The sequence below is a fragment of the Conger conger genome, chromosome 8 (genome assembly GCF_963514075.1).
Source record: "Conger conger chromosome 8, fConCon1.1, whole genome shotgun sequence".
Classification (NCBI taxonomy): Eukaryota; Metazoa; Chordata; class Actinopteri; order Anguilliformes; family Congridae; genus Conger; species Conger conger.
This window is the reverse complement of record NC_083767.1, coordinates 46,170,308-46,193,945: the sequence shown is the minus strand read 5'-3', so window position 1 is coordinate 46,193,945 and position 23,638 is coordinate 46,170,308.

Sequence of the window (23,638 nt, the reverse complement as noted above, 5' to 3'; positions counted from 1 at the left end):
GGATGCGGGTTCGAGCCGCAGGGGTGAGCCGGGTCGTTAAGGGAGGAAGCGGTTATTACACAGAGCTGGAGGGCTGAGTGACAGAGCGCAGCGAGGCTCCCGGGTTCGGTCATTTCCAGCCCTGCTGGCCGCCATTAAAGAGTCGGACGGACAAGGAGCCTCGGCCCAAAACGGCCCCGGAGGGCCCTGTCTTGCTGCGTCGCTGGCCCTAGCTGCCTCCCACACGCAGAGACTCCTGTTTGCGTGTCCAACATCTGTGCTCCGTGGCTCGCCGGATGAGCTGCGCTTGTCAGCCCAACAAAGTTATGAGAAACCGCAGAATGACAGGAAATGGCTGCCATAGTCGGTCTGGCTGTAAAATCTGACAGATTCTGAGAGAAATGTATACACACACACACACAGAGATACTATACTAAATCTGAGTGATTCCCACATCAAATTCCTTCCATCTGAAAATACTGTTCTGACTCTTTGCTGAACACAAAATCCTGATGGAATAGAAGTAGAAATAGGAACGGTGATGGAGCTGAAATGTTCCCAGCAATGAAACCAAAATCCATTTGGCCTGCGGAATGGGGCGAGACATTTCAATTGCAAACAACCTTTCAATCCCAACAGGAAAGCCCTATATCCATTTTGTTATGTGGATATAAACAACTAGAAAGTATCGCGGGAGGGGCACGGTCCCCTCTGTACGAGAACTGTTCATCTCTCCATCGGCTTTTATATGAAATGTGGCTGTTTGACAGCAATTCCCTTTTTTTTGTGTCTGGAAAAGCCCTCAGGCCAAAGTGGATGTGGTTGGACTTGATTAACTTTGAGGTGACTGACAAGGTGAGTGCAGAAAGTGCCTGGGACAGGTAAGGGAACAGTGGAAGACCTTGGTGAACAGCGGAGACTTGAATGAAATGAGCATCTAACCTGATAAAGTTTGGTGGGAGGTGGGGGTGGTCAGAGGGTCCCGACATCAGCCCCTGGGAAATGGAGTTAGGAGTTCACAAACTGCCCTCCATCAAAACCACCCAGTCTGCCAATCAGGGCAAATTTTGCCTGAAAGGGTTCAGAACCTTCCGGGCCTTTGAGCTGCAATCGGCTCTGCCGCCGTTTCTCCCTTGGGGTTCGGACTGAGAAAAAAAAAAAAGTCCAGGCAAGGGGGAGGTGCTCTGGGTCCGATAACCTCGGGAACTCTCGATAAAACAAATCAGCTAATGTACTGTCCTGGATTCCCCTTACTGGCTTGAGAAAATCCCGGTCCTAAAGACCAGTCATGCCTCACCACTCCTCAACCGTGCTTTTTGGGGACTGCGATGTCAGGTCGCTGAAGCGAATAAGGCACTTTTAACCACCCAATTCAAACAATTATTGTCTGCATTGAATCAATTTATCTTCCCTCCCCAGCTTTGAGAGTGGTTGATGGATTAAGGAGAGCCTGCATTTCCCCAACGCTGAGTGAGAGTAGCTACTCTAGCCTGTAAACCACAAAAAATGTTGCTAACAGCAATAGGAATGAGATTTAATATTTTGGTAATACATATAGCATAAGCCTCGGTCAGCAAAATTAGTCGTCAGTCTGCGTTGGGACGGTGAAAAAACTGCTGTGTGTCCTAGTTCTCTTAGTAGCGGTTGGTGTTTGTGTTTGCGCGCAAGCATTCCAACCTGCTCCGTGATGTACTGTGGCCTCGCCCGCAAAACCATTATTTTGTGTAAATGCTGTGTGGCGTAGCAAAATGCAGAAGGTTGGGTGCACAGAGAGCTAATATAGCGCAGGGCAATCCCGAGCGAGCAGGGAACAGCCCGTCTGCTCCAAGTGATCCTTACAGGGGCGTAAATATAAAAACACTACATAGAGCCAATATACGTTATCTTGTTATCTTTAAGGACCTGCAATAATACAGAATGCACACGGAGAAGCCATTTTGTTGACGAATCTACGTGGCTGGAAAACAGAGGAATGAGATGCCACACGGTTTAATGGGTTTATTACATAAAAATGACTACAGGAGAAAAATAAATTCCACCCAGCCCCCTTTTCTCCCCTCCCCGGTACAATGGAGAGATATTTTGCTCCGTGTTGGCCAGCGTTTTCGCTCACTGTTGTGATACGGGCCATACATTATGCTGCTATCTGGGCTGGCATGACAATGAAGCCCGGTAATTCTCCAATCTCCCCGTCCGCGAAGTAAATTCCATTTCCTCCCTCTCGCGCACACTCCTCCGTTTGTTTATTGATTTATTCAGCGGCTCGCAGGTAGAATCTTGCCGAGGGCCACCGTCTCATTTTCACCCACGTCCCGGGGGACATTAGTAAAATAAAAAATAAAACAAACCCCCCCCCCCCCCAAAAAAAAACGAAACTAACAAACACCTGCTACCAGCCTTCAAATGCTTGATCTGAGACGCAATAAATTCCGAGCATAATTACAGCTGTGTCTCGCACTGACGATGTCATCCTGCTTCAGCTGGTTCCAGACGGTCCCAGGACGGCTCTTACTTACCGCTCATTCTGACAGCGAAGCGATGGCGCTGCGTTTAGGAGCGTGGGATGAGCCGGAGTTCGGGTACACTGGGCGACTGGAACAGGAGATTAGGTTCCATCTGATCCTCTGTGGTCTCAGATCTCACAGCCGAGGAGCACGGGTGTCACTTATCCAAGCAGCAAAGAGCATGCAGTCAATAATGATACTGCTGCCTTTTCTATATAGCACTTTTCTCAAACCCAAAGGAATTTACAACAAATAGCTAGTCGGGAGTGCGAATACTCTACTTGCAAGAGTAAAGGAATTGGGGAAACAAAACCTTGACCTTCTTAAGTTCCATTAAAAAAAAACATATACAGTACTCAATACTATTTCAATTGGATAGCATATAGAAGAACAGGGTATTAAAATATAGTAAAACATTGAAAATATTTCTGTTTCCTTCATCAATTTCCATCATCCTTTGGGCAAATCTTCCAGGTGCGTAAACATACTCACCTTAGCCAATTATCACAGCTTTTGTAGAAAATCAGCTTTTGTCATAAACTCACCTGAATCTGGGAGTTTGGCCAAGAGAGACGGGGGGTTGGGGGTGAAGCTTCAGAGGGAAATCATCCTCACACTCTTACCTGTGTGTGACAGCTGCACCATGGCAACAGATCACTACGGGCACTTCATCCCACTACAGCCGCACAAGTCCTTGGAGGGGATCGATAGAAACGTATCATCTGCTGTTAAGAGCTCACACCTGCTCCTCTTCCCAACAGGAAGTGAGCGGGGTAAACACCAGGTACCGCTGTGCCTTGTTCTTTCCCTGGGAGAGAGAGACGCATACTTACTCACTCACTGCTGCCGTTACACCACTTTAGCTGTTGTTGTAGGCTGAAAAACTGAGGATCCCTCGTGCCTCAGACAGGTGAAGACAAAGGCCTTGTCAACAAATATTTCTGTTGGCTGTCATACTATTGTGTTGTTGTAAAAGTCAACTGGAAAAAGCAGTTGTGGGATTATGAAATCTGTTTATTATGTGCACGGAATTACAAGTCAGTAATGATAGCAATCAATGAAATGTTAATGTTTATGTTCCTTTCGCTTTCCACCATTTTGTGACAAACTATTTTCCTAGTGTCATTTTGGAGAAAAACTATGTTCTGGCAAATAGTAAATTGATTTAAAGTTTCAAAGCACGGCATAGCATTCCCCTACTGCAGCTCTTGGCATGCTCTGCCATTTTGACTGTAACATTGGCTGATCATGGCAATGCACTCAAAGAGATCTGCACAAATTTCAAGTGTGACGCTGCGCATTACTAGACAAGTATCATACAGTACTGCGACCACCTATGTGTGAGCATGAGGTGTTGGGGCATGTACCAGCACTGTCCTGGCGACTATCCAAATGATCTTTAACACAGAAATAATTATCACAGGTGGCCGTCTGACATTGTGATGAAGGAATGTGCCTCATAACCAGAAGGTCATTAAGTTTCCGTTCCATATTAATGTAAAAATATAACCTGTGCCAGTTGGATAGATAGAGGAAAAGGCAATGCCATTTGACTTACTCTGATGCACTCAGATACAGTAAATGTATAAATACAGGCTCTGCCAGGTCCGGATGCTTCTGCTTCTCGTGGCATCCAAACCATCCATTATGTGACTGGCACACGTAACGGGCGAAATGAAACGCGGTTGCTCTCGCGTGCGGTAGTTCATTACTCAGAGACCTTGAGAAACCTGCAGGATTCCCGCCCTCTCAGAGCCCCGTTGCTGAAAGATTTGAGTCGCGCCGGCTGACACCCCGGCGATGATGACTGTCCATTAACGAGAGGCATGCATAATTTCCGTATCTGCAGAGAGCGCAGCCAGCGTGAGGCAAATCAAGAGTGAGAATAAATTCGGAGGGAGTTAGAGTGATAAAACAGGACCGCTTAGCCCCCCTGCTGCCACCCCCGCCACCTCCCCCAAAAAACAGTCATCTTCTCTGTCTCTGAAATTGCTGGTCCGGGACTGGCAGGCTGCCCTTGTCAACTCCATCTCACTGCTCCCAGCCTCCTCCTCCTCCTCCTTTTCCTCCTCTCCTCCACATCTCTTCCTCTACTCCAACCCACTGGACAGGGCCCTCCTGCCACTGCACAGATGGCTCCATATCTAATCTATAGCCGCATCGAGGAGCACTTAGCGGCTATCCTCGATGTTTCACTCTCCCCTGCGACTCCGGCACCGCCCATGTCAATGTCTGATCTCACCCAGATGGCTATAATGCAGCAGGACAGTGAGACAGATGGTTCAATCAAGGTCTTTCAAATCGTTGTGTACTGGAGACTGAAAAAAGCCCCTGCCTTTCGCCACGGTCCCTTAACCCTTTTCATGTCGCATTTAGGGGCTGCTTACATCTGGCTTACGGCTTGTGAAGGACAGGATTTGAGTGAGTCTCTCTCGCTCCATTGAAAGCGAATGGCAGGGGCGATGCACTTCAGAGTACTGCTGCACCTGATGCTGACGCTTTTTATGAAACGCTCAGCCGACATTACAAGTGGGCGACGTCTCGGCGAAGAATTGTGTTTATATCAGGTAGAGTAACCTGGGTGTTCACAAGGCGTTTACCGTGTCCATATCAGGTTGAGAAAGAAAGAGCGACAACTTTGTTTCCCTCTAAACGGTTGTGTTATTGCACACCTAATGACGCTGAAAGTAATTACACTTTGTAATGTCGTTTTTTTCCCCGTTTCCTCACTCCAAGGGACTCCATGGCGGCTGATTCGCGTTCCGGTCACGCTGTGCCATTCTCCGCTAAATGACGCAATTAACACTCTCTCATTTGCTGACTCGTGGGCAACCGAAATGAGAATCATTTCGCGGAGGGTTTAATTGACTGAAAACAAGGTTTATTTGAAAATCGTGCATCTGGAAACCAGCTCTAACAACTGTAAACGAGTTTGGGGTTTGCATTTATTTATTCGATTTTAATCTGGGCGGAGGTGGAGGTGGAGGCATGACGAGAGAACAGGCTCCCACCGGCTCTCGTCCGAGGCGGAAAACGGCGAAAAGGGCGGTGCTACGCGGACGCACGCGCCATCGTTAAAAAAGCGTGCGAACAGAGCGAGCCAAAGCCGGGTCTGGGTTCCTGGAGGAGCCCAAGCTGCAGATCCAGGCCCACTTCAGCTCTGTGTTACATAATTGCTGTAATTATTTGATTACCTGAGTACGCACAGCCCATCTGTTCCTGGAGCCCGAGTGCTTTAATGAGCGCTATTGGTGGAGTGGCAGTGGGCAAACACTTGAGGGGGGAGGTGAGGGGGGGGGGGGGGGTGATTGTACCCCCACTCCCCCTCCATTTTCTACTTCTGTCATGTTTGAATGAATATCACAGTAGCCCACATTTGAGCCCACTGGCTGAAGTGCATGCAGGGTAAATGCAAATAACACTATTAATAATAATATTTGATATACTACATCACAATGTGTCAGACCAAGTGGAAGCTCCAACAGCTGGCAGTATTAACACCCCATTTCCTTTCCGCTGCCAAAGGGCTGAAGATGAGTGAGACTGGGCTTAGCTGGCACTCGGATGGGAGACCTCCAGGGGAAGTTTGGCTGCTCCTGGAGACGATGTTGTTGGATCACGGGTACTTTCACCCTGGCACAAGTCATTGCAATGCTTCGTTTCCAAGATGGAGACCTGGATGAGGTCTTGACTCACAGCAGTTGTTTACAATCCCAAGGCACTTATTGTATAAAATTAGGCCCGTTAGCACTGGTGCTCGGGCAAAGATTCTCAATCTGGCTCTTTCAGTCTGGCCATCCAATCATCCTTCACTTTAATTGGCTAAATAAATCATTCCTGCTCCACCTCCATGTAAAATGTTTGCCATGCAGTGACACACAGAAATTGTTTTCGAACATACACACCGGCCAGATGCAATCATTACTAGCTTGGAGAACACAGTTTGTTGAGCAAGACTGATCACACACAACCTGGCATAATGGAGACTCAAAACACAATCACAATGTCACACAGCAAAAAACACTGCCTGTGGAGTATTTGTTTGAGCACTATGTTTGAAATGGAAGTGAACATCTCTTCATGTAGTGCAATTTAAAGGCACAGGTGTGCCAATCAAATGAATTTCTCATTCCTCAAAGATCATCGTTCAGCATCGTCTCATGTGACGCTGAGGCTAAAAGATGCACGTTTCACAGATGAATGTGTGAGATCTTTGAAGCGTTTTGGCCTCATCTGTACAGACATATGTTCAGCTCTTATCTTCCATCAGCGTACTTCCTTTAACACAAGGTGAAGGAAGACTGATGTGCATTGGTCTGTGTTTAAAATGCAGTCAGTTTTCATCTCCAGCTCCATTGGTACAGTCAGCCGTGTTTTCCCTGACGGAAAAGTCAGGCGGTTATGAGGAAGCGGGGCCGCGAAGGAGAAGGAGAAATAAATATTGGCGTTATCTTATGAGGCTAAAGTGATGTGGCGCAGAGAGACGTTTTATCACATGTAGAACAAACAGGGATGCTCAGGAGTCCACGCAGAGCCTGCTGCCACAATCTATTCCTCTTACTGCGCAGTGAACCGCCGTCCACTGCTCCTACGCTAGCGAGGAGGGGAGAGGGAGAGGGAGGAGAGAGGGAGAGAGGGAGAGGGAGAGAGAGAGGGAGAGAGTGAGAGAGTGAGAGAGAGGGAGAGGGAGAGAGGGAGAGGGAGGAGAGAGAGAAAGAGAGAGGGAGAGAGAGAAAGGGAGAGAGGGAGAGGGAGAGAGGGAGGGGAGAGACAGAGAGAAAGAGAGAGTGAGAGAGAGAGAGGAAGGGTGAGAGAGTATGTGTGAGTGAGAGAGGGAGAGAGAGTGTGTGTGAGAGAGAGAGAAACAGTGTGTGTGTGTGTGAGAGAGAGAGGGAGATAGAGTGTGTGTGTGTGAGAGAGATAGAGAGAGGGAGAGAGAGTGTGTGAGTGAGAGATAGAGAGAGGAAGAGAAAGAAAGAGAGAGAGGGAGAGGAGAGAGAGAGTCCACAACTGCAGGCTGCTATCTGTCCCTCTGTTAAATCATCTGTACAGGGTGTGCTGGTTGCTCGTCTCACCTGGCAGATGCTGGCTCTGTCCTACAACGCCCCCCTCTGGACATAAGTAACACACTGCGTTTGTTTATTTCTCCTGGATACTCAGGAAATGGAGGGTAATTTATTCAAAGAATAAATAAGCAATGTAAATTGGGAAGCAGAAAATGGCAGGGGGTGGGGGGTATAAAATGGAAATGGAGACAAAGCAGGAAAGCAAATGCAAAATGGGAACAGGATTGTTTAGTCAAAAGTAAGAAATGATAAAGAAAAATGTGAAAAAATTGCTTAAAATTAAATTGCTTTCTGCTTTTTGCATTTCTGTTTCCAATGGTTGGGTGATTTTTATGAAGTGCGTTTTAAATACTTCTCCATTTGTCTCCCCAGTTTGGAATGACCAGTTGTACACATATCAGTATTCATTGCTGCAACCTCCCCTATTGGTTTGGGAGAGCACAAACTGTCCTCAACTTCGAAGCATGTGATATCCACAGCATTGCTTAACGCAAAGCAAAGTTTGCAAGTTGGGCTCACTCAAACACGAGTCGGGAGGAAGACACTTTATGTGCTGCTCAAAAGCAGACTTTCTATGGCTCCATCAACCAATCAGTGAGTCAGCAGTGAGCAGTGAGACACCACGGTCCTGGCCCACTGAAACGCTCCCGTCTCTCAGTGGCACGAGTGCCAGTTGTGCTTCTGCCTTTGGAGCTGCCAAACACAGTCAGCACTGGCATAGTCTGGATTCAATGGGGCCTATCTATGTGCTCGTACAGCGCCTTAACAGGACCAGCAGCCAGCCATGCCTTGAAGACCTCATTCAGAGGAAAGTATAGAGCAAGAGCTGTGGTTTGGGATCCCATTTCTGACATAAAATGTAGAATCTGCAAGGAATAATTATTCATGATGGGTATTCCCTGAACGAATGTGGAATCACTCTTTTTTCATCACTTTGTATGCATACGGCTTTGATCAAGGTGCTGTACCTGACCAGCTTTTATAAAAACCAAAGGGGAAATGTCTGAAGTCTCTTGATGCTGGGTGGTTCATCTTGTTATAGTGTGTTAATGGCCTGTTGTCGAATCTGAACGGCCAGCAGCCCCTCAGTGTGGTCGATAATTGGCTGTAGCATTGCCTGGGGAGAGAGGGATTTTTTCTGGTGGAAGGCCCCCAATTTATCGCGCACCAGTAATCAAGTTCACCTCCTTTCCCTGTGACACTAGCAATCTGCCTGCACAAAGGACACATGAAGAGTCTTCCAGTACCACAGTGTCCAGTGTCCTGAGCATGACTGCTGGGAGCTAATCTGGAGTAAACAGATATCATTTATGTGATATTATTAAGTTTCCTGTAAGTAAAAAAGTGTCTGACAACAAAAAAACTGGGATTCAAAAATTGAGCGAAATTTTAGTTTTTACCATTCATAATGCTGGACATGAGAACTGCACCCAATTGGTGAGTCTAAAGCTCTCCAAACCCTTAACCAGCTATTGGCAAGAATGCGTCCTGCTTGGAAAGCCAAGTCTCAAACCGGCCAGCTACGTTATGCCAGTTGGCTGTGGTCAGGCATTGTGTGGAGCTGCTTTAAGGTGGGTGACTCTGAGTCCAGCCATCTGCAGGCACCAGCCACGGCTGGGGCCTCTAATGTCCATGTTCAGCTGCACACCGAGATAAAGGGAGAGGACACCACAAACACAGCTCTCTCCGAAACGAGACGGCTGGCTATAGAACCACACGCCTTCCGTACCCACGCAGGTTACTGCTGTGAAGGACAATGGGGCTCTCAGGTGTCCTACCTGGCTACATAAAGGCTAAATTGGGCGGTCCATTGACGCCTGCATGGCGTGGGGCTGATAGCGGCCCTGGTTTGTGTCTATGTTTAGCTGCGGTTGGGAGGCCCAGCCTTGTTTGTGCCCATATTTCACCCCTGAGCTCCGATGTCTGTGCGCTCGAGGGCCTGACTAATGGACAAGCGCACGTGGCATATTTCATCCGGTGAATTTACATCGGCTACTTAACCATCTTACTGCCTTTATAGTCCATTTCCCCCTAATTCATTCAATAAATTTGAGGCGACGCAGCGGCTCGGCTGGGCCCAGGAGGGGCCGTAATGGCCACATTGATCATGTCGGGCCCCGGCGGGGTGAGGCGCCTTCAAGGCCGAACGGACGGCCCTCCTTGTGCAGCACCCCACACCCCCTATCCCCATCAAAGATCCATCTTCCCTGCCCCCTCACCCCATAGATAATCAAAAGCTCATCTCCTCAACCCGTCCCAAACTCCACACATATAGCAGCAATGCAATTCCACTCTATTGCCTGGCACAGGATTAGACTCAGTCACTATGCTCAGTGAGATGTAAACCTAGGATGCTGCATGATGGACATTTTGATGTAGCTAGTGGTTTGCTATGAAACTCAGAGAAAGTGTAAATAAAATAAAATCTACAGTTATCAATAGAAAGTACTGTTTTTTTGTAGGCACAATAAAGAGGACACTGGTACGTTGTGGGTTTGTGAATATGTTTTTTATAATCATAAAAAAGCTCCATAAACAAACAAGCTTACATGGCTGTTTTTTACCTGTTTAAAAAAAGGAGCCAGCCTGAGCACTAATAATAGATCATAATGCAGAAGGTACAACAGGGCACTGTTTTTCTATCAGAATAAGGAATTAAACCAATTTAATACGGAATCCCCTGGCACAGGCCTGCCTCTCAGACACATGCCCTCTCCCTCCTCTTATATTTCATTCAATGAAAAGCATGTTATCCCCGTTAATTAGTTCATTACTGACTCATTAGTCTAGTAAGTAATTAAAGAACACATCTACTCTACTGTATCTTTTTTGTTCCACCTGTCAATCAGAAGTCAGATATCTCTATAACCCAATCTCTCCGTCCGATTGTAATACCCAAACAGCGGCGAAAAATATACATATCCAATAATAATTTGCGGGTTTCCTCTGTGGCCTGTGCCGTTTCACTATTTTGCTGCCACACAATCTTGTAGTGATGTTCAGCAATAATATATTTTTTTCATATTTCAATAGTGTCAAGAAGTGCACCATATCCAATAGGCATGGCTCTGCATTAAAACACCAATGCGTGCCACAGAATAGAAATGCTCTCTCACATAATTGTGGGATAAGTAGCGCATAAGGAGAACCATGGGCCCGTGTGTGGATGCTTAAAACCCTGCGTTCGGAGACGCTCAGCAGCCTGCGGTCTGCAGGGGCTCCCAGCCGTACGCGGGGCTCTCCCGCTTCCCCGCCCCCCCGCAGGAAACCCAAACGCGTCCCGCCGTCCGCCCACACCAGCGCAGGGGTCGGGGAAGGGCTTGTGCAAACTGGGAGATAACGTTTCTCCCGCCTGTCCCTCCCAGAGTCGCAAAGCGCCAGGCAATCTGGGAGGCGCACTCCCGAGACTAGGGCCAGCAGCCATTAGCAGCGGAGTGTTTCTGATTAAACGGCACCTCTGGGCCCTCCCCGTCCGTTTTCCCTGGCTCCTGTTATTTCTCCCTTCAGCGTGTGACATTTACACATGAGATGACACCTGCAGCGGTGGACATTCAATCAAAGCAGCCGCACGCTTTGTGATAATCTCCTGTAACGGTAGGCTCTTCATTATCCCTTCAATTCACAAGTGTTGCAATGATATAATTTCTTTCTGAAATACCGTAGATGCTGCCTGTTTAGTTTCAAGGCAACAGCCTCACAATTCCTTACCACTCAAGAACGGTCAATGTCCTGACCTTGGTTTTCATTAGTTGCTTCAATGGCGGCATCACAAGAATCATAAGTAGTTATAAAAACCCTTGAAATTCACATGACGCTGAGAGTACTCCTGCACTGTGAATTTTATATCTGCAACTGAAGCTAATGAAGTGGGCATTTTTTACATGGTGTTAAAGGTCCCCTATTATAGCTTACAATTTTATATTATTCCGCAAGGTCTACCAAACAAGTTGATAAGGCTTTAAGGGAAAATATTGCATTGAAATATAAATCCAGTGAGCGTCTTACCCTTTGAGCTGAAGAGGTCATTTTGGGTAGGCGCTGATCTTTTTTCACATGCTGTGTGTTGATTAGCTAACTAACGGAATGACACGAGTGTCTCTCCCATCTCCTGCCCACATTCTCCTGCTCAGGACAAGCAAATAAACAAAAATGGCGCCTGTAAATCAACCAGCAGGCCTACACTTTATGTTCAAACAATTTAGCTTGGTGATTTATTTTAATCATACAATAAATTTAAAAAAAAAATCTCATTTCTGAGAGATGGGACCTTTAAAGGCAGTCAGATTAATGATAATTTGTTTAATTCTGATTGATGATTGTCGGTTCTCAATTCATGTTTGAATGGTTGGATTTCAGCTTAAAAGAATAGTCCAACTTTAGGGAAATTGCCCATATTTAGATGAGAAGATTGATACCAATGTCATCACTTACGCTGATGGAAGCAATGTTAGCTCTGTGAAAAGAAGTGATGGAAATACATCTTCAGCCTCTCCAAAGCTGATGTGCAGCTCTTATGTGTTTATAAATTAACATTTAAAACATGAAAATTTGATCTTGTTGTTTTAAAGGCAGATGTCATCACTCAGGTTCATCAAGAGAGATCTAGACATGTGACATCAGCTGTGTGTGTGTGTGTGTGTGTGTGTGTGTGTTTACTTTCAGTCACTCAGCCAGGAGAATCTATGATGCACTACAATGAAACCTAACAAAGAAAATGTGGATCCCTTTGTTTTATGTTCAACTGCACTCAGAAACTGACAGTTAAAACGTTTGTTTGCAGGGAGGAGGGCGTTGTTGATGTCCATGATGTTGTTATAAAACTGATCTCATATTTCACAACCTACAGGTGTAATAAAAGAACACTATCAGTCTCTGGCGGCTCGCAGAGGCAGTGATCAGAAGCAGCCCACTCCCTTGTCCTGCTCGAGAGCCTCAGCTGGAGCCAAGCGTGGCTGCCATGTCTTCAGAGAGACTGGATGAAGGACACTATCCCCACTCCTTCAGCTGTAGAAACCCTACTCGTCCTTTCTCCTTTACTGATTCAAAACACGCCCTGGGACACCTGCGTGGGTGCATTTCCCTCTGCCACACCGAACGGAAAAAAAACCCTAAATACATAGAAACGAATCAGTCAAGAGGCCCCATCACCCGCCAACGTCTCCGGTGAGATTTTCACAAGCGTAAGCTGTATGAGTGCACTTGTGACCCAGCCTCCTGCGGTTGCCGTGGTAATGAGGTCCATTTGTCCCCACCCGATGGGGAATAAGTTGTTTGGTTCCTGTTTGTTTTTTGGGACAAGGGGAGTGTTACACAAGCCTCTCCTGTGGGTCGTTTCTCACACTCAGGGATTACAGATGAATCCATTGTATCTGCCCACAATCACAGAATCCATTTGGGTTGGCCTTGCCTGGACCAGCTGGGCTTTTCATGCAAACTGAGCGCTGGGAGCAATTTCATCCTCCGTTGTGTTGCAGGTCTGTCTTCTCTGAGGTAAATAAAAAGGTGAAATTGAACAAAACCCGGCCCGGTTTAATCACAGGCAGAGTGAAATGCCAACAGAAGGCACTGGAGGCATGGTTGTTCCTGTTAGTTTTGATTAAACATTTGATTGATTTTGATTATGTTTGCAGAGAAAAGGGAGAGAGTCGTGGAATTTTATACATCTTAGCGCGGGATGAAAATGATTTAATCTAATGGCTGGACATGAACCCTGTTGCATTGCAAATAATCATAAATCGCTTTGAAGTAAGACCTCTGAAAGTTATTCCCTGCAATGAATGCCTAGCTTAATTAAGAGCCTGTCAACACTACTTGAATCTTTGTGGTTGCTAATGGCTTAGAGGTACACAAAAGTAGCTCTCTATGAGCCAACCTCTGACTCCCTCTCTCTCTCATACACACTCACTCTCTCCCACTCTCACTTTCTCTCTCTTTCTCTCTCTTTTGGGGCGTTTTTTTATTTTTTATGTGCGTGGGTTTTAGATGTGTGAATAAGAAATTATCTCTCTTAAGTGCTAAAATGAAGGGAATCAAAGGTCTCGCTCTCTCTCTCTCTCTGTCTCACACACACACACACACACACACTTGCTCTAACACACAAGCACAAGAGGATGAATCTGCATTAGAGTCAGTCTTCTGAACCCTTGTGTGCTTATTTACAGAAACCTGTCACTGACAAGCTGATAGGATGGTTGAGTTTTTGCCTCATGGAGACAGGTGCAGAGACATTTGCATTTGGCTGTTTAGCAGCTGCTCCAGAGTGACTTACACACCTTTGTTTTGTACACTCTCCATCTCTGGAGCGGGATATTTACATAAACAATTTAGGTTTAAGTACCTCACTCAAGGGTTCTTGGCAGAGTCCCACTAGCTAATCGAATCTGTGACCTCCAAATTACAAGTCAAGTTCGAAGTTCCCATATCATTGCACTGCACTTCCACCCCAAGGTTCAGGCAACTTGAAAAGTTTATTTATTTTATTTATTAAGCTTTATTCATACAGGTTAAGTTGACTGAGCGCGCATGCTCTTTTGCAGCTACTCCCTGTTAACGCTCCTCCCCCCAAGTAGCCAACATGTATGTCTTTAGACTGTTGCTAAGAGTTTTTAAGTCAACAGACAATTTGACCTCTGAATTTCCCAGACATCGTCCAAAAAAAGCAGCATAGAATTTTATACAATCAACATTTTATGCCATATTTGCTGTTTCCAGTTCTGGGTACCATTCATGAAGATATTTGTTTAGTTGATTATAGAAGCTCTTGGAAAAAGCACAGAGAAAGGTTGGTGATTTTCAAAAGAATGAAACCGCAGTTATGCAACCACAATCTCCAATTATATTCACACCTGTACGTAATTGCGTAATATTCACATGAAATAGTAACTGGTTGTGTTGCGTCATATAACCACCTGTCCCTACTGAGCAGTGTAGTGAAAACACAAGGGACTTACTCAGAAGAGAAATACAGCAACACCTCAAAATATTTATACCTCCTCTGTCTTCCACACATCAGGGGGGAGCTCACTGTTCTTGCCCCCCATCCACCTATTGAACCCTTAACCCCGGCTCCCTTTCATCTGTTTCCACAGAGGTCTATCCAGCTGATGTGTGATATAATAATCCTTTTACAGTTTTTCCAGTGCAGACCTCCTGAGGTAGCTCCTATCAAACAATCTTGTCATTTTTATCCCCTTCAACTCCGCAGGTGCTTTCTGGGGGGAAATGGTCCCTTCCAACTTGGGAAATGAAAGACACTGTGGAGGCTCCACCTGCCCAACAGGCAGCCGGTTCCCAGAATACACCGTGAAAGCACAAAGGAGTCAAGTCTAATCAATCACAAAAATCAACAGTAGGACTGTTTCACCCAAGAACAAGAGCCAGAGTATGAGTCTGGGCCAACCAGAACTGGATATTCTTTTAAAACATCTTTATGAAAAGCAGTTGGATTGTGAAGTAAAAACCAATCCATTTACTTTCAACATTTACTTCCTACCTGCAATCCAGGTCACATTAAGTATTGTCCTGACTTTTTGGGACTGATTCCAGATATGCAGGGGAAGACCTCTAGCCCGTCTCGGTGAGTGCCACACAAAACCTGTTCTAGGACCAGGGCCAAATGGCCCTTACAATCACATATTTAAGACCCAGAAGAATAATTCACTGGGCACATTAGAGCGACTGGACTCTCCTGCCATACAGTTCAGGACAACAGGAGGCCGCAGTCCAGCTGTCCCCTCCATAGCTGCAGGCGGAATAAGTAATCAACCTCATTAGCTTCTGGCCAATTACTAAAGTCACTCTAATTATGAAGGACAACTGTGGCAGACAGGCAGCCCAGGCATTCTGCTGCTCCCTGTGGCCTGGATACGGCCAAAACAGAAGAGCGAGAGGGAGGGAGGGAGGGAGGGGGAGAGAAGTATTATCTTCCAGTAGAATAAAAAAAGGAAAGAGGAGAAAAAAGAGTTCCCCTTCCTTGTCATAAACAAAATCATTATATTGTTAGCCCAAAATCCATCTTCATTTGTGTGCTGTGTGTTAAAAAAGCATGTCTTGAAGCAAAGAGCAGGGGCCTTGGTTAGCGTCTCCTGGACCGGGGGGAGCGGGCTGGTGCCGGGCGGTGCTGGTTCTGGCTGTTCCCAGGGAATGGGAGCTGACTGGGGCTGGATTGTGATTTATGACAGTGAGAGTTGGCTGTGGAGGCCAAGTCACGTGACCCAGGAAGATGAATACTCAGCCAGACTGCAGGAGACAATCTGATTACAGCAGCCATGAGCCTTTCATCTTCATTCCGCTGCCCCCATCGCCATGGCGTCAGGGAGCGCCTGACTGCCAATCCGAGCGTGGCCGAGATCCCCGGGACTGCAGGTATCCCCTGAGCTGCATCTGCCCACAGCTGCACTCTTCCAAGGGCACTGCGATGACCCCCAGTGCACTCACTCAAAGGTGCTTACAGCGTAACATGTTTGCCTAATCACTATTGTTCCTTGAAGGTCCTTACAGGGGAAAAGACCGGACTAGACTACAAGGTGCTTACAGTATAATACATTTCCTTACTCCACATTACTCACTCAAAGGTCCTTACAGGGGAAAAGACCAGGCTAGAAGGTCCTTAGAATGTAACATGTTTCCCAAAACTACATTACTTACACAGAGCTCCTGACAGGGGGAAAGACCAGACTACCAGATCCTTACAGTGTAACATAATTCCCTAATCCACTTTACTCACTCAAAGGACCTGACAAGGGAAAAGACCAGACTACAAGGTCCTTACATGACAACATATTGCCCTAATCCACATTTCTCACTCAAAGGTCCTGACAGGGGAATTTACCACATTACACCACAAAGCTCATTTGCAGGTACTGACTGGGGAACAAGCTCCCCCATTATGTCAAACAATAGTGACCTATTGATATTACTATATAACAGATATTACTATCAAATAAATATCTCAATATACTTCACACAGTCAGTCCTCTGGCGTACGGAGTAACAATAACATATGCCCTATAACAATGCAATAAAACTGTCTCAGAGGTCCTTATAGGGTAATATCCACCGATACTCCACACCAGTCAGTAAAAGGCCCTGGAAGAGAAGATATCCCAGAATGCAGTAACTGGGATAGTCTCGCCGCTCACTCTCCATCCTGTGTTTACTGTGTCCTAGTGGGAGGGCCTGGTTTGCCTGCAGTAAACTAATCACCAGGGTGCACTGAGGCGGGTTCACCCCCAGAGCAATAAATTCCTTTCCTCCGCGATGCTGCGCCCACACTACTCGAGCTATCTGGGTGAACTTTGTTACACTGCACCTGTGGGAGCCTCGCTTCATTAATCACCCGCAACTTATGAGTAAAATTTACAATTCAGCTTTTTAAAGAGATGTATGTGGGGTGCACTTATGCCAGACTGCTATGTAGGTGGTACTGTTGGTAGAAAGCAAAAGCATAAAATATCGCATACATGTAAGGAACACATGTATGCTATAGGAACGCATATGTAGGTGTTTTGTATGTGTAAACTGCAACAGCAGGGCCGAGCTGAACAGATGGATGTTGTGCAGCATTGTGGGAAGGGCCCCCTGAACGGCCTTATGGGAGGTGAAGTGCATCTTCTGAAGATGTGTAGTTCTTTTACTCTTGGTCTGGTTATTTATATCTGAAAATAACTTACCTACATTCTATACTGAAATCAAAACAGATTTACTATCTCATTGTAACGTTATTTTGCTTTATACTTGTCATATCTAAAAACTAATAGTTCACATGAATAAATGTAATGGTACATAATTGTTTGTTGAATGAGGAATACCGTTTTAGCAGCTTTAGCCTTAGAAGCTTTGAAGATATGCTTTCAAGCTAAAGTTTATTTTCAACCACTACTGTACAGCTGAGCACAGCAGGTAGCACACAGAATCACACACACACACACACACACACCCTGCTTTGAGATCTCCTTTTTTTGTTTCTATTTCACTCCATTGTTTTTGTCCCCTTACTCTCATTTTGTCCAGAGAAATGGTACGATCTCCTCGGGGGGGGAAACAACACGCTCACTCCAGTCTTCTGTGAGTAACTGCCACTCCCGGAAACAGGCAGATAGATTTTGGTAAATGCATGAAGAGGGGTCTCCTCCCATTGGCTATGAACGCAGGGGCTGAGATCTGACCCGTTGGCCAGGCAGGACTGGAAATAAAAAAGATTTTCCATGTTTATAGATCCCCGTCTCCTCTCTGTGCATCTCTCCGCAGAAGAACGGCAGGACGGCTGTCTGCAGACCGAGATGAGAGTCGAAATGCGGTTTGACCCTGCGAAGGAGGCGAACGGCAGCTCCCAATAATCACAGCAATTCCTCCCTGTGGAAGCTCCATGGCATGGGAAAGTCAGACAAGGCCAAGCTTCACAGCTTTAAGAAAACAGCATTATTTTTTTGTATTGAGTTGGTAAATGGTGTGTTTTTGTGCCAGATGGGATTTTAAGATGGAACACTGGCCTTCGGGGTTTGATGACGTCCATAGTGTGGTCTGGCATTGAACCCCATGCAGGCTAGTGCTGATTGCAGGCTGGTGTGTATTGGCCATACCGCCACACTCAGAGGAAGGGGCGCCATCTTGTCCTCATCACATAAAGCCACTCCTTGAACACAAGTGTACACAGCTCAGTTGGGGGATGGAAGCTGGCATCGAGGGCCTGGGCTAAATTCTTGGCCAAGAAAAGACAGAAATGATATCAACTTTAATTGTACTTACCCTGTGTGCACTGTGCACTTCAGTGCTATCTCTTAGCCTCACCTTAAGCAGGAGTGGACTGCACTGTACCTACAATGTACAGCGCTCGCACAATGCTCAAAACTACGGCCTCAGAAACACAGTCCTATAGTATCGTGGCACGCTGGGCTAGCCAGATTTACTCCCTCTGACACCTCATTCTTAATGAATTGTGACAAATAAAGCCCTCTGCTGTTGATTTTATTTGGTGTGGCTGACGGATGAGCTGTCGCTGTGTTTGGCCGCACGCGCCGTGCCACATATGTCATGTCCCCGGCGTTCCTGTCTGACCTTGCAGGGCAGCGAGGGACAGCGGAGAACAGGTATACGGTGAGAAACGGCCTGGCCGCACAGAGTCAGATTTACAGACACCTTTTGTTATGTTCCGCGGCAGTTGTAAAAGCAACCGGTTTAGTTTATGGCATCCATTTGTGTCAGTGAGATACCCCCAACCCACACACACACACACACACACACACATTCATATATATAATAAAATAAGCTTACTTCACATACAGTAGGGCCAGTTTCACAGACATAGATTAAGCCAAGATCTAGACCAAATTAAATTTTCAATGGCGATTCTCCATACAAGACCCAATTTTGTCCAGGACTAAGCTTAATCTGTGCCCATGAAACAGGCCCATAAAATAGTATTTGCTATACTGCTGTAATATAAAAGCAAGATGAACAGAAAGAGCTCTCCCTGCAGAACACAGAGAGGCTGAGACCCAGGGCAGGTGCAGAGAGAAGCAAAAGCTTACATCCTGCTTACCCAACATTATCCCAGGTAATGTCCACAGCTAGCATTTAAACAGCTGGGCAGTTACTCCAGTCATTTGAATGCCCGGCTCAGCAGTACAATAGAAGACCCTCATCTGGGTCTGAAACCCGTGATCTGTTTCTACACTCAGTTTACTTCACTTCGGTTAGCGCCATGCTAAGCTAAATCCAAACCACACCACATTGTACTATTGCACTCCCACAGCTAAAGGGACCGACTAGCACCAAAAGAGCAGTTATGTTCCCCTGCCATTCAGAGCCAGGGTGACCTACACTGTAGTCTTGGAAACGCTCTAAGAAAAAAAAAAAGTCCCTTTAATTACAGTCTTCCAGGAACTTGATGAAAACGCTGATGCAGACAGGCTCGCATCTGACGGGTCTCCTAAAAGCCTCTTTTTCACAAGGTGGCGGTGACTGTAGGGGTGTCAAGGGGCCCACTGTGTCTTTCTCCAGTCTTAACATGGGCATTTCAGCTCAGCGCTAGTGTGTATGCTTTCTAAAGCCCTCATCTAATGAGACGCAGCAGCCCCCTGCCGTGCTGCGCAGGTAATGAGGTTCATATTACGGGCATTACTGTTCTAAGGCTGCCACACCGTGGACCCCTGAAGAACAGCAAGCGGCCTCACGCACCTGTAAGAGGGGAGGGGGGGGCGAGGAGGCGTGGGGAGAGCATGCTCCACTCAGCCCAGCCGAAAGAGCATCACCCATTGCACCGTTCATCTCATCACCTCACCGTTAGGCGTCATCACCATGAATCACTTTCCTTGTTGCTTCCTTTGTCTTTTTCTCAGACACTAATTATCCCATAAATCCTTTGTAAGCTAGGGGGTTGAAAATCAGTTTAATTAAAAACTGTGAGGATTTCAAGCCTGGGAAGTCATGTGTTGTTTGTCAACAAGCCTTGGTTGAGCAGTGGCAGGGGGAAGGGGGTTATAAACACTCATATTTCGAATTAGACTCACGGTGGTCTGGTATGTGTCCTTGGCTTATATTCATTTGTATACATTTTTATGTAAAATAAAGCACAGCTAGATAGAGCACTGGACATATTGTACCAGTGATTCTGAATTTGCCTTAAACATATCTGTCAAAAATACTGACAGCGTGAACAAGTTCTCTGTCCTTTTACGAGCTGTTCATTCCTTTAAGTGTCACAGCTGGGAGACAGAATTAGAAAGACGTAAATACGTCTCAATTCGGAAATGCACTTTTTACTTCCCAGCATGGCTTACTTCCTTTTAAACCATGTTTATAATTTCTCTGTCAAGGTTTCGTTATGACTAGCTGGAGTTCCATGAAAGTACTTATGAAAGGATGGGGAGAAAGAGCATCGTTGAACAGAACGGTTCAAAGTCTCCCATCTGGCACCCTGCGGAGAGAGGCAGTGAAAATTACATAGCTCCTGGATCACACAGCGCCCCCTGCTGATCGTAAGAGCTGAGGGGATGGCGAGTTAAGTCTACGACACCATCCCTCAGAACCAGCTCCATTTTCCCAGTGCATCAGGGTACAGAAGAACAGAGAGGAAGGGGAGGGGAATCCGAGCACACATTCTCGGCATGGTTAATGAAGTTCCTCCAGACGTAGGTGATTAATGGGCGATTCGGCACCGGCAGCTGGTGAGAATGAAGCTTCCAGAGGCGGGAAGCTGGCTCAGTCATACGGAACGCGCACCGTCGAAACGCACATCGTACAAACACCCGTCGGCCTACAGTCCAGCTTCATACAGCGCGGCATGCAGACCACAACTTGTGGTCCGCAAGGGCAGATACCCCTACTTTGAGTTACTGTGGAACTGTCTAGAATGACTTCAGAGGAACACTAAATCTGAAGTTACACTGACACCATGCAGAATGAATTAATAAAGAAATCTAAAATCTAAATCCTGCCATTCTCAGTGCGAGGAAAGGCTTTATTATGAAGTCATTATTGTATGTAATTTTGTTTTTCTTTTCTTTTTCACTGCTTTTATGTTTTTTATTATTCACAGGAATATTAGCCGTTCTAATGGCAGTGTGAATGGACTTATTTTCAAAGTGTTCAGACCACGGTTTGATAATTTTAGCATGAATAATGAACAGTTCCCAGGAGTCCCCGATGGTTCACAGGGTGATGCAATTGTTCAGACAAACACTAAAACCACAGGTGTTGCTCTCTTTCTCTCTGCTGGTGGATGACTTGAGTAACAGTGGTAAACTGGGGCCATTATTACACAGTGTTCGGAGCTTAGCAATGATAGGAGAACATGCAGTTCAGTGAAACACACCAATGCCTGAGATGAAGTTGAGAGTGTTGAAACTGTGACAAAGTGAGACTTGCACATTCGGTATAATGCTCTATTAAATTAGATTTAATCAAGACATATTCTGGCGGAGGCTTGCTAGCCGAAACCTTAACACTGTGCTGGATTAAATCTGTATTTTCTGAGCATATTGTAAGTACGTGAGTCTCACTCTGCCAGAATCTGAAGAAGCTGTTCAGGCCTACAGTAACATGTCTTTGACCTGTTGGTCAGCCTATAACCTCAGTCTTATATAGCCTTCTCATCTGGGTAATAACCGACTGGATGCCCTGCTGTGCCCTGTTTATCACTGGCCTGCTTAGCTATTCAATAGCTGGAGAAGCTCTTGGCCTCTGAAAAAGTCAAGTAGATCTGACAGAAAAGCACAGGGGTGGGAATAAAGGCCGCTTCCTCTGGGCTTGGATGGAGGACAGTCAGAACCGGAGCTTTTTCTGCCCTCACCAGACTGCAATTATTCAAAACAGGAAGTGAGAGAGGGAACGAAAGTTTGACAGCCCTGCGGCCTCGTTCCCAGGCCAGGAGCAGAGGAGCAGCTGGTGGGCCGGAGGCAGCCCTGGCGTACCAATGCCCTCACTCCCAAAATCCACACCCCGCAACCCCTAAACCCAGCCCAGTCCCGAATCCCATGCCCCCAACAGCACCCACCCCTGCTTAACGGCCTCCATCAATGACACCTTATCATTCACCACGCACCGCCGCGCCCAAAATCTCCTCATCTACAAAATGGGATTACAATGCTCGTCATTAGCGGGGTTTACCCAAAGACTGCTTTCACCGTGTCGCAATTACGTTTACCCTTTTCTAGCGAGCACACAAATCAACATGATATGATTACTCTCTGCGGCGGATTACGCTGCCATGCGCAGAGACCCCTGCGCACAAGGATCCTGGGTAATTGAATTAGCCGCTAGCCGGACGCGGGGAATCTCACCGCGGCCCGGAATGGGAAATGGAAGCAAGAAAGGAAAATGAAATTGCACAGGTCCAGAAATAACATGCCATTAGGCTTTGTAGCTGTGTATGGAGGCATGAAGGAGCAGGGGGATTACGGCCTCTCTCTCTCTCTCTCTCTCTCTGGCCCTATTCTCAGCTGTGGGCCCTGTGCTGATGTGGGCTCTTTCGCCCGAAACGCACGCAGGAAGTGATGCGGAGCCACGTGCTGCGTTTGCATGTACTGTAATGTCATTTGCATGGTGGAGTCGCTGATTCAGTCAGCCTTCAATCGCAGAGCCTTTTCAGCTCTCGCCCTTGAAAGCAGAAAGGACTGCAGATGCGTGGCACTTTCAGCACTGCATTGAACAGCATGTAAAGGGTTGCTTTCCCTTTTGACTAAAGCAGACTGATTCTCAGATGGTACTTTTGAAGTGGAAATGATAGTTAATGACCTTTGGCTCAAAATGGCTGTTGGCCCCTTGTACTTGCCTGTTGAGGATAGTGTACTTTTGCACTGAATGCAATATTTCTCTAAAGACCCCTTATTGAATTTTGACATCCCACTGCTGACACCAGTGGCAAAAGCCACCCTCACAACCTTGATATTTACGGTTCATAAGAAAACCTGATGTTTTATTTTCTCTTCTCTCAGAGAATCCAATTCTTCTTCCTTGGGAGACAGGAGCAACTCTGGCATTGGCTAAGGCTGTTTTCACCGTGCAGATCAACATGTTTTTTCAGTGACAGGATGTGACAGTGTGCAGTTTCATTACAAAACCTTCTACTTTGAAACAAACTTCAGCGTGGAAGGACAGAACAGGTCAACCGAGCCTGAAGCGCTTTTATTTTGGAAATTTGTTCTTCCGTGTTGTTCAATGCTAGTGTGACACCACAGCCAGGGAGACTAGATTTGATGTGTTTGCACTGTTAAGAGACCACTTTATTTTCCCATCCCATAATAAAATAATTCAAGATTTTGACCATTATAGCAGATTATAGCAGTAATTATATAATCAGTCTTCCCTTTTCACTGTGAATCATTATTGTAAGTGACAATGAATAAAAAAAACAGCATGAAATTAAAAACAGCGACAGCTACGTTAGTTAGGAAATACGCTGACAATGGACACTTGTCTTGTGTGCATACTTGTTGAATTAAGCACAGGAACTAGAGAGACACTAGATATCTAGGGAGAGAAATAAGGATTGTTTTCTGTGGTAATGCCTGTGTGTGCTATGACACATCTGTGGTGGGATCCCCTCTTTAGTTTTAACATATGGTGATTAATGAATCCGAGTCTTCAACA